At 39.3% G+C, this 12140-nt stretch overlaps 1 pseudogene across 1 annotated transcript; it reads right to left on the reverse strand.

Annotated features, from left to right (window-relative positions):
• Positions 1 to 6347: 6347 nt before the first annotated feature.
• Positions 6348 to 8815, reverse strand: LOC104611324 (L-type lectin-domain containing receptor kinase V.9 pseudogene; annotated as a pseudogene). The gene has a single exon (XR_016078319.1). The product of XR_016078319.1 is annotated as an L-type lectin-domain containing receptor kinase V.9 pseudogene (transcript).
• Positions 8816 to 12140: the final 3325 nt, after the last annotated feature.

The raw sequence follows: 12140 nt of genomic DNA on the forward strand, positions 1-12140 counted from the left end.
GTTCATAATCTGGGGGTAAAAATCTACCTCTGATTAACTGCTTCATGCGCCTCCAAGTTCGAACAGGACCCCTTTCTTCTCTGATCTGGGTCTCTCTCATGCATTCCCACCAAACAGATGTGCCTCCTTTTAGTCGGAAGGCTACCAGTTTAACTCTTCGCTCTTCTGGGATTTCCATGTACTCGAAGAAATGATCGACCTCTGTGATCCAATCTAGAAGACCCTCTATCCCTAGATCTCCACTAAAAGTAGGAATGTCTACCTTGAGCTTAAATTCATCATTATTTTGACGGGGATTGAAATTACTTGGGTTGTGCCAATTTCTGCCATTTTTGCCGTTGCCGGGAATAACTGGAGCAACACCGAACTCTAACTCGTCGTCACTTTCATCATCGAAAACTGGATGCCGGGATGCAGTGTTGATGGGTGGTCTGTCGTGATCGTCTCCTTCGATTGGATGTGGATTTTCCCGGTTCCGTGGAACAACCTCCCGTAACAAGGTCCGCAGTTGTTCAGCCATCTTTGCCAACTGTTGTTCGATGTTACGTGTGGCCGTGCACTGCTCTTCGGTTGCTCTCCAAACAGCTTGTAACCCCTGATCTCCGTCACGGAGTGGGTTGCGATTGCTACCGTCTTGGTTGGCCATCTGACTAGGCAAATTTCCTACTCTAATACAACCTGACGCAGCGTGGAAGTAATGAAAACTGGGCTGGCTACGCAAGCACCGGGCAAACACCAGCTTCTAGCGAAGCTAAACGTAAATCTCTAGAGGAGAGAGAAAAGGTGGCGAAAACTGAAGTTGTCTATTAGCTTGGAAAATAACAATATTTATAATACATCTGGAAATTGTAGAATAACTAGGAAAGAAAAATAGTGATAGATCTCAAACATCTAATCTTCTAGCTAGGTTCGAACTCTTCTTTGATCTTGTCTTGATCTCCACCGTCCGATCTCCCTAGGTGCATGAGTTATCTATTCTTCTTGGAATTACCTTGGATCTTGAACTTCCTTGAATCTTGGATCTTGATGTATCTTGAATTCTTGAATTATCTTGGATTCTTGAATTCTTGAACTTATCTTGCTTCCTATGAACTGCCGCCCATATGGTGAGATGGGCCTCCATCAATGTATCTTTGTAAACATGGGTTAGACTGCCACCGGAAGAACCTTTCCTCTGGAGATCAGAAACCTGTTGCGGCGGCAACAGTGTTCATAAGCTCAAAACACTTCTAGTGTTTAGTCGCAGAAACCCTTCCTGCCCAAGTCTCTAAAGTCTCTAAGCAACATTATTATTTCCCCTTTTCCTTGTTTTATTTTGAAAATTTGAAAAAGAAAAGGGTAAAATAGTCTTTTTATCTTTCTGTTAACGGGCACTAAAGGTAAGGGAAGTATTAGTCAATTGTCAGAAACAATAGGGGTAGCATTAGTCAATTTTCAAACAATAAGGGTACACTTAGTCAATTAACTAAACCATAAGGGTAGTTTAAGAAATTTATCATATATATATATAGGGTCGTGCTGGTTGTGCTGCCATGCCGACTGCACAATCATATTGTGTCATGCCAGCCCATGGACCTGAAACCTCACGCCCGACACGACTCACACTCCGTCATTCTAGGCTGACTCAAAATCGTGCCAAATCTTGCACAAATGCTCTCAGTAACATTTCTCTTGTTGCCTGCCATTAAAAAAAGAGTGGCCCAATTGAAATTTTAACAAATCCTTAAATCATATTAGGCATGAGCAAATGGCAACGGTAAAATGCATTAATCACCAATAACTTCTAAATTAGCAGGAAGTTGATGTTATAATTGTCACTCTTAGTGGAGAAAGGTAAGTTCATGGAGACCAAAAATGGCCTGTGGCCCCCTTTCATCAAAACCTTCTCTCCACCTTCTCAGAATGATTGCTGCCGCATTAACTACCCAAAAATGGAAGCTAATTGAAGGAAATGACGCTCTATCAATAAAATCCCTTGTTTGCTTTGTTTTATTTTCATATCTGTAGTTAGAATTCTCTTGCTTTCCAATTTGGGCTTTTAGCTTGCTGCTGGTCTTCAAGTCCCTACATACATGGACCCATTTGTTTGCTTATCCTACTAAATGATTTTGGACCTTTACCCAAAAATTAAAAGAAAAAGATATCTAAAACAAAAAACCAAAGTACCAAATGATAGCTTGTATTGCCTCGTAGAAGTAGGAATTTGTCAAAAATAACTAAAAACAAAATAATTTACATTTGTAAATCTTTTGCATCTGGCGTTATAAGACTTGTGGTTTGAGGCTTGTAATTTGCCATGTGTCCCCTGCTTTAAGGATTGGAACCCAGTTTGTAATGGGTTTGAATTTGAAAATTAATCAAAACTAGAAATCTGCTTAAAGGGTTGGGAGCCTCTTCAAGGCCTCACTCATCTAAGTGGAGTTCACTTTCGCTTCTTTTACAAAAGAGGGTAATGCTCTTTTTCGTTGTGCTGTGAGATGGAGATTTTCCTCCTTTTAGAAAAGGAGAAGTTGGCTTTTTCATCAAAGTTCAATCTGGATCTGCTACAGAAAAGATGTGTGAACGGTTAAATTGAAAAATCGAGCCGAAAATTTTAGTTTTTGTTGTAATTTGTTTTTTTTTGTAATTTTAATTTTCAAAATTTTGGTTCATTTGATTCATCTTTTAATTGAATAAACCAAATGCTCACCCCTAATGAAATGGAATTCGGATTAGCTGAAGGTTAAGCTGCTTAGCAGGCTGTAGAACCAATGATAGTGCTCCACACTAGTGATACAATATATAAGGCTCACACTGAGAGATTGGATGATTGTGGGCCCATGTATATTGTGACTGGTATGAGTGTTATTATTGATTCCACAGCCTGCTGAACAGCTAAAGTGTTCAACTAATCCCATCTCAATGAAATGAACAATACACTCCAATTACAAACAAACACCTGAGTGATCAATGTATTATGCTGTAAGAAGTAACAAGTCATTGCTTTGACAACACAAGTTATTCAAAATTTCGAACAGATGAATCAATAAGAATGCATAAAGGCGCCTATGTAAACTCATCGTGAAAAAAGTTATGAGTGAGGATTTAAAGCTGGTTGGAGTAACACAACTTAAAACCCCATTGTAAGGGCTTAAGCTTGGTTGAAATGCTTGAGCTAGGCTGCTTTGAAGAAGTGATTAAAAGAAGCTTCAACAGAAAGCCATGTAAATGTGGCTGATCAATAGTGAAGATGGGCCCTCCCATTAAGTGCCCGTTTGGGAAGGCTTTCCAGTCGAAACTTTTGGCTTTGTGAGGTGGCCTTACCCAGATAGCAACAATGTTTGGTGCAAAATCCGGAAGCCCAAATTTACAGTTATTCAGCCGAAAGTAATTGTCCATTGAAGTTTCTTCCATTGGCTTCTCCAAAGCAGTTCAATGGAAGCTTCAGCCCTTGCAAAAGCAGCAACATGGCCAGCCTGGATCGGCTGCCAGCAAAAGTGTACTAATATATTTTTAGGCTTCGTTCGCTTTTCGAAAAGTTATTTATCCGGGTAAGTGTATTTACTCATGTTCTTTTATTTCCCATGTAAATAAGGCAATGACCATTTTAGCCATAAAAGTCTAATTCCATTTAATTGTTGGAAACTTTCCCCCAAGTGGGAAATTTATTTACCCACCTAAGAGATAGGAATCAGTTACCTAGGTAAGTGGTACCAGGAAAATAAATTTTCCTTGATCCCCACATAAATCTGAAAAAGAACATGACTTTCTTGATCAATGAAAACAAAAATCTCATTGACCAACTCCCCCCCCTCCCCCCCCCCCCCCCCTAAGTCCAGAAAAAGAACACCCCCTCAATGGGCAGGGATCTGCTACCAACAAGCGCTACCAATCCTGTCCCCACAAGCCACTGCAGTCCCACATTGGGAACATCTCTCTTGTCATTCATGGCCTCATGGGGAGATGTTGTTGTTATACAATGGTCGGTTGGGACATTCTTGGCATCCTGTATTGGTAGTTGATCCAAATACGGCAGTGTAACCATACATTGGGAACATCTCATCATTCATGGGAGATGTTCTCAGCACTGTTTTCAAAACCGGACCGGACCGGAGGGTCGGACTGGAAAAACCGGGAACCGGTTACCTGATCGGTTCCGTTTTCCTCCAAAACCATTGATTGTGGTCAGCAAACCGCTGAACTGGCTGGTTAATCGTTCAAACTGTTTGAATGGTTTTGACCGTTTTCCAATTTTTTAATTTTTTCATTTTTTTGTCAGAACAGGCTCGCCGTTCTGGTCGAACGGTCAGACCGTTCGAACTGGCAACTAGACCCTGACCAGTTCAGTCACTGGTTCGTTTTTAAAAACCATGGTTCTCAGTTATAAAGCTATAAGCCATATTTGGTGAAAAAATTGGAGAGCCCAAATCTGCTGTCAGACAGTCACCTGAAGAGTTCTAGACCTTGCAAAATGTAGATCCAACCTATTGACCCGGCCCAAGCCTACTGCCAGACAATCACCTGAAGAGTTCTAGACCCGGCAAAATGTAGATCCAACCTATTGACCCGGCCCAAACCTACTGCCAAACAGTCACCTGAATAGTTCTAGACCAGGCAAAATGTAGATCCAACCTATGAACTTTACCCCGAAAATGCTGGTTGGGGTCCTCGACGTACAGTCACCCGCCTGAACTAGAATGTGGTATGACCCAACCCGACCCAATGAGATTCTGGGTTGTCTCGGGTTGAGTCACAAGTCACCGCCAGGTCATCACTGATGTTCATTTCCAAGTGTTTCTTATGATCTAGAAGCAATGCCAGGACAAAGAAAATTTTAGTTAGTTGATGAAATCCTTTGGCTGTCTACCGACATGAGATACACACCATGCATCCACTTAGAGAGAGAGAGAGATTTCAACTCATGTGGGGTTAAGATGATCTATTTCAACTTCTTTTCTTTTGTCTTTTCTTTCAAGAATGAAGACCACGAGGTAGTTATGCAGAGAGAAAGAGAGGACTTTTCAGATCATGTAGGTTAGATGATCTATTTCAATTCATTTTTGTTTTCTTTGGAAGGAAGCAACAAGGCCTGGAGCTGGTTATGGAGAGTATCTGGGGTTTTCTACATTAATTCTTAATAAAAGAACAAATTAAAAATGAAATTAAGCTGCATTTCCAGTTCATAAATCATGAACTGACACCTTGGTTAATGCATCCTTAATTGCAGCCTTTAAATAATCCAAAGAAGAAGAAGCTAAATTCCCAGCTAACAAACCTTAAGAGGCATTTGTCCTCACATAGGTAAGAAAATTAGAAGAATAAATTAATCTATTATAGTTTGAACTCTTGGGGTTTCTTCCCACCACATATTCTTTCCTTTGTTCTACCATACCAAAGGTCAACATTGGCAACCAAATCTACATCAGATATATATGATTTTACTTGAATACCCTCAATCTCTCCTCTTTTTTCACATAAATTAACTTCTTTTTTTTTTCTTGAGAACTACTACACCCTAATTTGCAGCTTCACACTATTTTTCTTTTTTTAGGGGCATCAATTTACATTATATTTCTTCCCAATATCAATTTATCACTTTGCCCCTTTTAGTCGTATTTTTTTTTTGGCATTTAGAAAATACTAGGTCATAAATATTTCTCTAGTAATTATCTCCTATAATTAATTATATATTCATAAAATTACAAATTATTTAAACTTATAATTTTCTTGTTTTCAACTGTTTATTCGACAAAGACAATATAAAACTTGGCCTCGTAGAAGGCAAACCAAAGAGAGCTGCTTCTAGCCCAAGAGGAACGTGGTTTTAGACCCAAATTACAGACTAATCGTCAAATTTGACCTCACCTTAGAAGAACATCTCTTATATTTCTAGACTTGATCGAAGTCATTCAAAAAAGGGGTGCAATCGACTGGTAAATTGATCGAATTGATAACTGGTTGAACCCAGCAGGCCCACAAGTCCAAAGTGCATTAACTTCAATTTCTGTGGTTACCGTTGCAGATAAGAACCAGAAACCACCTCTTGTGATCCATGAGTGGTCCATATGTAGGGAGTATTCAACACGTCAGTGCCTGTTAATTAATTTCCACCATTCCACAGGATAGACTCAATTTTGGGCTGGGGACACAGGACCCATAATCTGTGGCTGTGATGGATTAGGATGACCAGGATAGCCAAAAATCATCTCAAATTCTAATCCAAAATTACCTCAAGATTTGCTCTCATTCTTTTCCTTCCATGTATGTGTCTATGTGAAAATTAAAGCTTGATCATACTATGTGAAAAGGGTGAGAATGGGGTAGAGTTAGACCCATTTAGATCTTTCCAACAAAAAAAAAAAGACTCATTTAGATCTTCGAAGCCATAGATCAGTGTCTGTGATTCTATAATCATAAATCTCAACATCCAAATTCACAAAACAAAGTGAAAATATCAAACTAAATTAATTACAGAAAATGCTCTGAAGCAAAACTCAGTTCTATTTATCTACCAGCTAGGCCATACATGCCCAGAGGTCATCAACGGCCGCTAGAGGTGAATTTCTCTGTGAGTGTTAACATTGGGATGGTTTCCCTTTCCGACAAAGGAGAACCAAATAACTCAGCCCTTTCTTTGGTCCGTCCTTTGTTCTCCTCCGCTATAGACTTTGCACTGAAATCCTCCGGCAGGCGAACTTCACCCTCCAAATACAGTGCCACGGCAGACATGGTCGGCCTAGCCTCGGCCAAAGGGTGTGAGCAAAGCAATCCAAGCTTCAGCACTAACTCGGCTTCCTCCGCCACAAATTCCTCCCCCAGTTTCGGATCCACAGTCCCCAGAATGGCTCCCCTCGCCCAACAGTCCGTCACCCAGTCCACCAGGAACACTTTCTCCGGCTCTTCCTGCAGCTCCACCGGTCTTCTTCCGCAGGCCACCTCGAGCAGAAATGTGCCAAATGCAAACAAGTCGGTGCTTGTGCTAGATTTGCCGGTTCTGGCAAGCTCCGGTGCAATATAGCCTGGAGTGCCTGCCAGATAGGAAGTTTGAGGATCGACTCCTTGCTCGCTGAGCTTGGCAAGGCCAAAATCTCCTAACTTTCCATTCATTTCACTGTCTAATAACACATTGCTGGCCTTAATATCTCTGTGGATGATAACCTGCACCCACTGTTCGTGGAGATACAGGAGTGCAGAAGCCACATCTTTGATGATCTTAAACCTCTGTTCCCAGTTTAGTGTCAACTTGGGTTGATCAAAAATGAATTTGTCGAGGCTGCCGTTGGACATGAAATCATAAACCAAGAGGAGCTCGCCTTTACGCCGGCAGTAGCCCTGTAGTCGGACCAAGTTTGGGTGGCGGAGCCTGCCGATGGTTGCGATCTCAGCGATGAATTCTCTCATTCCTTGGGTTGAATCATGCGAAATTCTCTTCACTGCAACTTGAATCTTTGATTTGGGCAGCACCCCTTTATAGACCCGACCAAAACCGCCTCTCCCCAGAAACTCTTTGTCTTTGAATCCATTGGTGGCAAGAAAGAGATTCCTGTAAGAGAACCTGTGAGGTCCATACTGAACCTCCCAATCTTCGAGCACTTCCTTGTACTTTATCTTCCTCACAATGAAAACGATTAGCCAGGCGAGCAATAACCCAACAACAACTCCAGCAAAGGGCAACGAAATCGGCAAAACTGGTGGCTTCTTCCCTGGGCCGCTTGGTAGCGTAGGCAGCCGTGACAGATCAAGGGATTCAGCCTGTCCGTTCATCTTAAAGCTCCAAGCCAATACGTCATGATCTGATCGAATAGCCCCGAAAGATGCAGAGAAGCCCACGTACATCTCCTCCAAGAGAAACTCTGAAAGATCTTGTTTCAAAGACAAGAGAGGACGTTTGGGTTTGGTCATGGTCGCCACGGCAGGAGCAATTGTAACATTAAGTTGCGTTTCGGCACCGTCATATTCTACCCATAACTGCAGTGGATCTCCGCTCAGGAACAATAATTTCGTAAGCCCACCCCCATTATCGTCAGAATAATATCCTGCTGTAGCAGATACGTTGGAGATCAAGCCATTAAAGTCGATTCCAACATGGTTGTTGTCGATATCACTGAATTCTGGGGTCTGGATCGTGTCCAGCTCGACGGCAACAATATGACTGTTTGGATTCAAGTTGGTGGTGATATTGAACAAACCAAGAAATTGACTGGGCATGGCTCCAGGAGGATCTTTGGTAGGGGAGATGACAAAAGCCATTCCATCGCCAGTTGCTTGGGAGCTCTTAGTGAATGCAACAACAAAAGTAGTAGAGAAGGAGAAAACGCTACCATTGGAGGAGTTCTTGATTTGGAGGGGGAGAGAGTAGAAGAGGCGGCCCTTCTGGTAGAAGGGTCCATCGCTGTGAGTCAGTCGGATATAGCCAGTGTCTCCGACTGTTGCGTTACCATTTAGCTCCAAGGATTTGTTATCGAACCCATAAAAGATGAAACCATCCTGAGCTTGAGCAGATGCATGGTTGAGGTAGAGTAGCAAAATAAACGGTAAAAGCTTCAGCACACAGGACATGGCTGCGCACATAAAGATGAAAAATCATAGCTATCAGCCACATTTAAGGGCTTTGATGATTTATTAATATGTAATTCTTCGTCGAGACGAGGGAAAAATGGGGCAGACTTGACTTGTCCAGACTATTCCACTTGTTTTTCTTATTTTATTTTATTTTATTTATTTATTTTTTGCTGCAAATTGTGGGCCAACATTTGACGCCATTAGGTATTTTATTTCTCTGTTTGGGGAGCAAATTAATTAATTGACTGTGACATGGCTTGAAACTCCCGACCATGAAGTTGAAATAAATAAATGAATAACTTGGTTGATTATTTGCTGTAGTCCGTACAATAACAAGTTTGTTATTTAGGGGTGACAATTGAATCGGATTTTGATTTGGACAGTAAACGATTCAATGTGTTAAAGATATAGTCTAAATTCTCAAGACAGAGGAAAAGTTAAAAAATTAACCTGGGTCTTATCTCAGAAAGAATGAAAACTATTGAATATTAATTAAAAAAAGAAATGATGAAAGATAATCTATATTAATGTTAGCCTGAGCTAATAAATAACTTCAATGGACCAAGACAGGGAAAAAGATAAGCGATTACTAAGTTGGAATCTCTCTCTCTCTCTCTAAAAGTATTGTGCATATATATGTGAGAGAGGAAATACCCATTCAACTTCTTTTATTATTTTATAAAACTACACATGACAAAGGATTATGGATTAAAACTTGTTTACTGATCCTTAATTAATATCTAATAAACACTTGATAAAGATTTATTATATATTGCGTAAATTATTCAATGTCATATGGGTGTTAGTTAATATTTATTAGAATTAATTAATCTTAAAAAGCTTAATATATCCACCAAATTACAAAACCAACAGCATGTGAATGGTAATATATTAAAGACCCATAAACCATGAATCCATGAATGGTACTAAGTCTTCACATGATGACATATCATGCCATGTATATACAAGTAAATTGAAGTGTTAAATAACCTCTCAAACATCGGCAACTTGGCATTCTTATATATCCACCTCAGAAGAACCTTTTCATACTTCATTAACCTGCAGTCCATATAAGAAGAGCCCCAGTCATGTAAGACATGCAAGACTGATGACCATTTCATAACAGTTGAAGCGCATGTTGAATCTGAATATTTTATTATTTGGGTTTGATGGTATTGTCATTTGTACTTGAAATATTTTGGATTGATCAATACAAATTGATGAAAGATATGTGATGAGAATCAATTCTGTTAAAAAAATTAGATTTTATCCTTGGATAAACAAAACTACAATTTGATATTTTAATTATAAACGTCAATGATCAATCCCACATTTGATGATCATATAATCTTTTCTTTCTTGATTGAGAAAGGAAGGTGCATGTAAAGGAAAGAAATCCACTTTTTTATTATTTCATGGAACAAGCCGAGTAGCCCATCCCGGCCCTTCTTTTAACCCCCAACCCTGGTGGCAGCCGGATTTGATCGCAAATATTTATTTTGACTTGTCAAGATCCTACCAACTGAGCCACCAGTAAAAGAGAAACCCACTTGCAACATCATCTTCCCACCTTCTTAGAATAATGTTGCCCTTATTAACTACCCAGAAAATGCCAATACAGGTGAGAAACTGAAAGCTAGATCAGAAATTGCGCTTTATCAAGCAAAGAATTATGAGTGCTTTTTCTTATTTTTTTTTCTGAGCTTTTAGTTTATTAGTCTTGGATGAGATATGAAACCTGACCTCTTGTTTGAATTTGATCTCACGCCCACTGAATCCTAGTCAATTTGTAAATTAAATTTAACAATTTGGTATAGGGGTTGTTAAGTGAATCAAACTCGGCTCTGATTGGTCCAGTCCGAATTTGATCCAATTAGAGCTCTAGGCTGTGTTTGTTTATGGTGTAAAACCTCATCGATGGAGTTTCACACCAAACTGTTTGAAACCTCTGAATTGAGCATCAAAAAACGTGATTATCAATGTAAAACCTCACTATAAGTGATGTTTCCAAATGCTGGCAATTCTGTACTGGTGATATTTTACATCGATTCACAATGTAAAACTTCGCTCCATCCAAACGCCGATAATTCTGAACTGGTGGTGATGTTTTGCATTGATCTTGATTCACACTGCAAATAAACACCAACAAAACTGAACCGGTGGAGAGGTTTTTAATTGTCCCCCCTTTGGTTGTATTTGGAACTTTTGCCATTTCAACTTGAAACGTTTTGGGTTAAGGGGGAAAAATCTAATCATTCTAACTGATGTGACTCTCATACAATACATTATAGGGGTGGTGTAGAGCAAGGACCATTGGCCGTACCATAGAAATCCCATACTTTTGTGGGTTTGATCCCAACCTCCTATTTGGAGGGGTGTCAATTGATCATCTTGATAGTTGGACCATTCACGATCCTTACTCGAATTGGGATCTGCGCCTCACACCGAACTCACAGCTACATCCCACCGTGTATTGGGAATATCTCTCCATGAATAATAAATATAAGGGAGTGTTTCCTATGTGTAGCCATGACATTTTGTAAGGTAGGTGCAAGGAGCAGATCCAGACTCCCTTTACCCAATATTGTCATAAAAAGGAATCATCCACTGTGAACCTTATCTGCAATTTATAACACACTCCTGAATTGTGTTATATTCTTGGATTGGGTCATGATTCGATCATATATTCTTGGATTTGGATACCCCTATTTCAGATCTTCGGATCAGATCAGGTCGAATATTAGGATCTAATCAGAAATTGGATCAAATTTGGATCACCTCTTATCCAATCCAATATATATCTTATTTATTTATTTGTATAAATATATATAACAAATATATATGTTATTTTTTATTTGTAAATATATTATTTATATTTCTTTTTTGTAAATTTTTTATATTATTTATTTTTATAGAAAACATGTATATATATGATGTAAATAGTTGAAAAGATACTTGTACTTTTTGTTTTTCTTTATTTAAATTGTTATATTTTATTTTTCTTTTAATGTTTATGAGATCCAATCGGACCTTCGGATTGAATGGAATTTGTAATTAATAATGTCATATCAGATTCTGATATACCCAAATTCGAATATAATCCGATCCGTTTGCATCTCTAGCTGAGACCAACATTGAATAATGTCCCAAAGAAGGATTAATTCTACCACATGGCAAGAGGTTTCAAGCAAATAGGAAGAGGATGTTTAGAGGGTTCCTATTTGTAATGTTTTTGCCACGTAGAAATTCCCCTCTCTCTCTCTCTCTCTCTCTTCTCAAGTGTTTAGGGAACCACCTTTAAGAGGCTCCACTTAAAAGATAACCATACCACAAATCAGTACTTTTATACACGGTAAATATAAGGGTTCAACTACAATACCCAAAAACATTAGAACCAATCACCCGATATCATAAAAGAGATCCCATTGTCTAAAACTCGCCATGAGTTTTCAGCATTTCTCTTAAACTCACCATAACTTTTCAAAATATCTAAAATTCACCATGTCACTAAGTTTTTATTTTCCAAAACTCACCTTCTGTTAGTGCACTGTTAATGTTTCTTAACAGAGGTGTTCACATAAGCATAAATAACAATTTTA

The sequence above is a fragment of the Nelumbo nucifera genome, chromosome 7 (assembly GCF_055504915.1).
Source record: "Nelumbo nucifera cultivar China Antique chromosome 7, China Antique-T2T, whole genome shotgun sequence".
Classification (NCBI taxonomy): domain Eukaryota; kingdom Viridiplantae; phylum Streptophyta; class Magnoliopsida; order Proteales; family Nelumbonaceae; genus Nelumbo; species Nelumbo nucifera.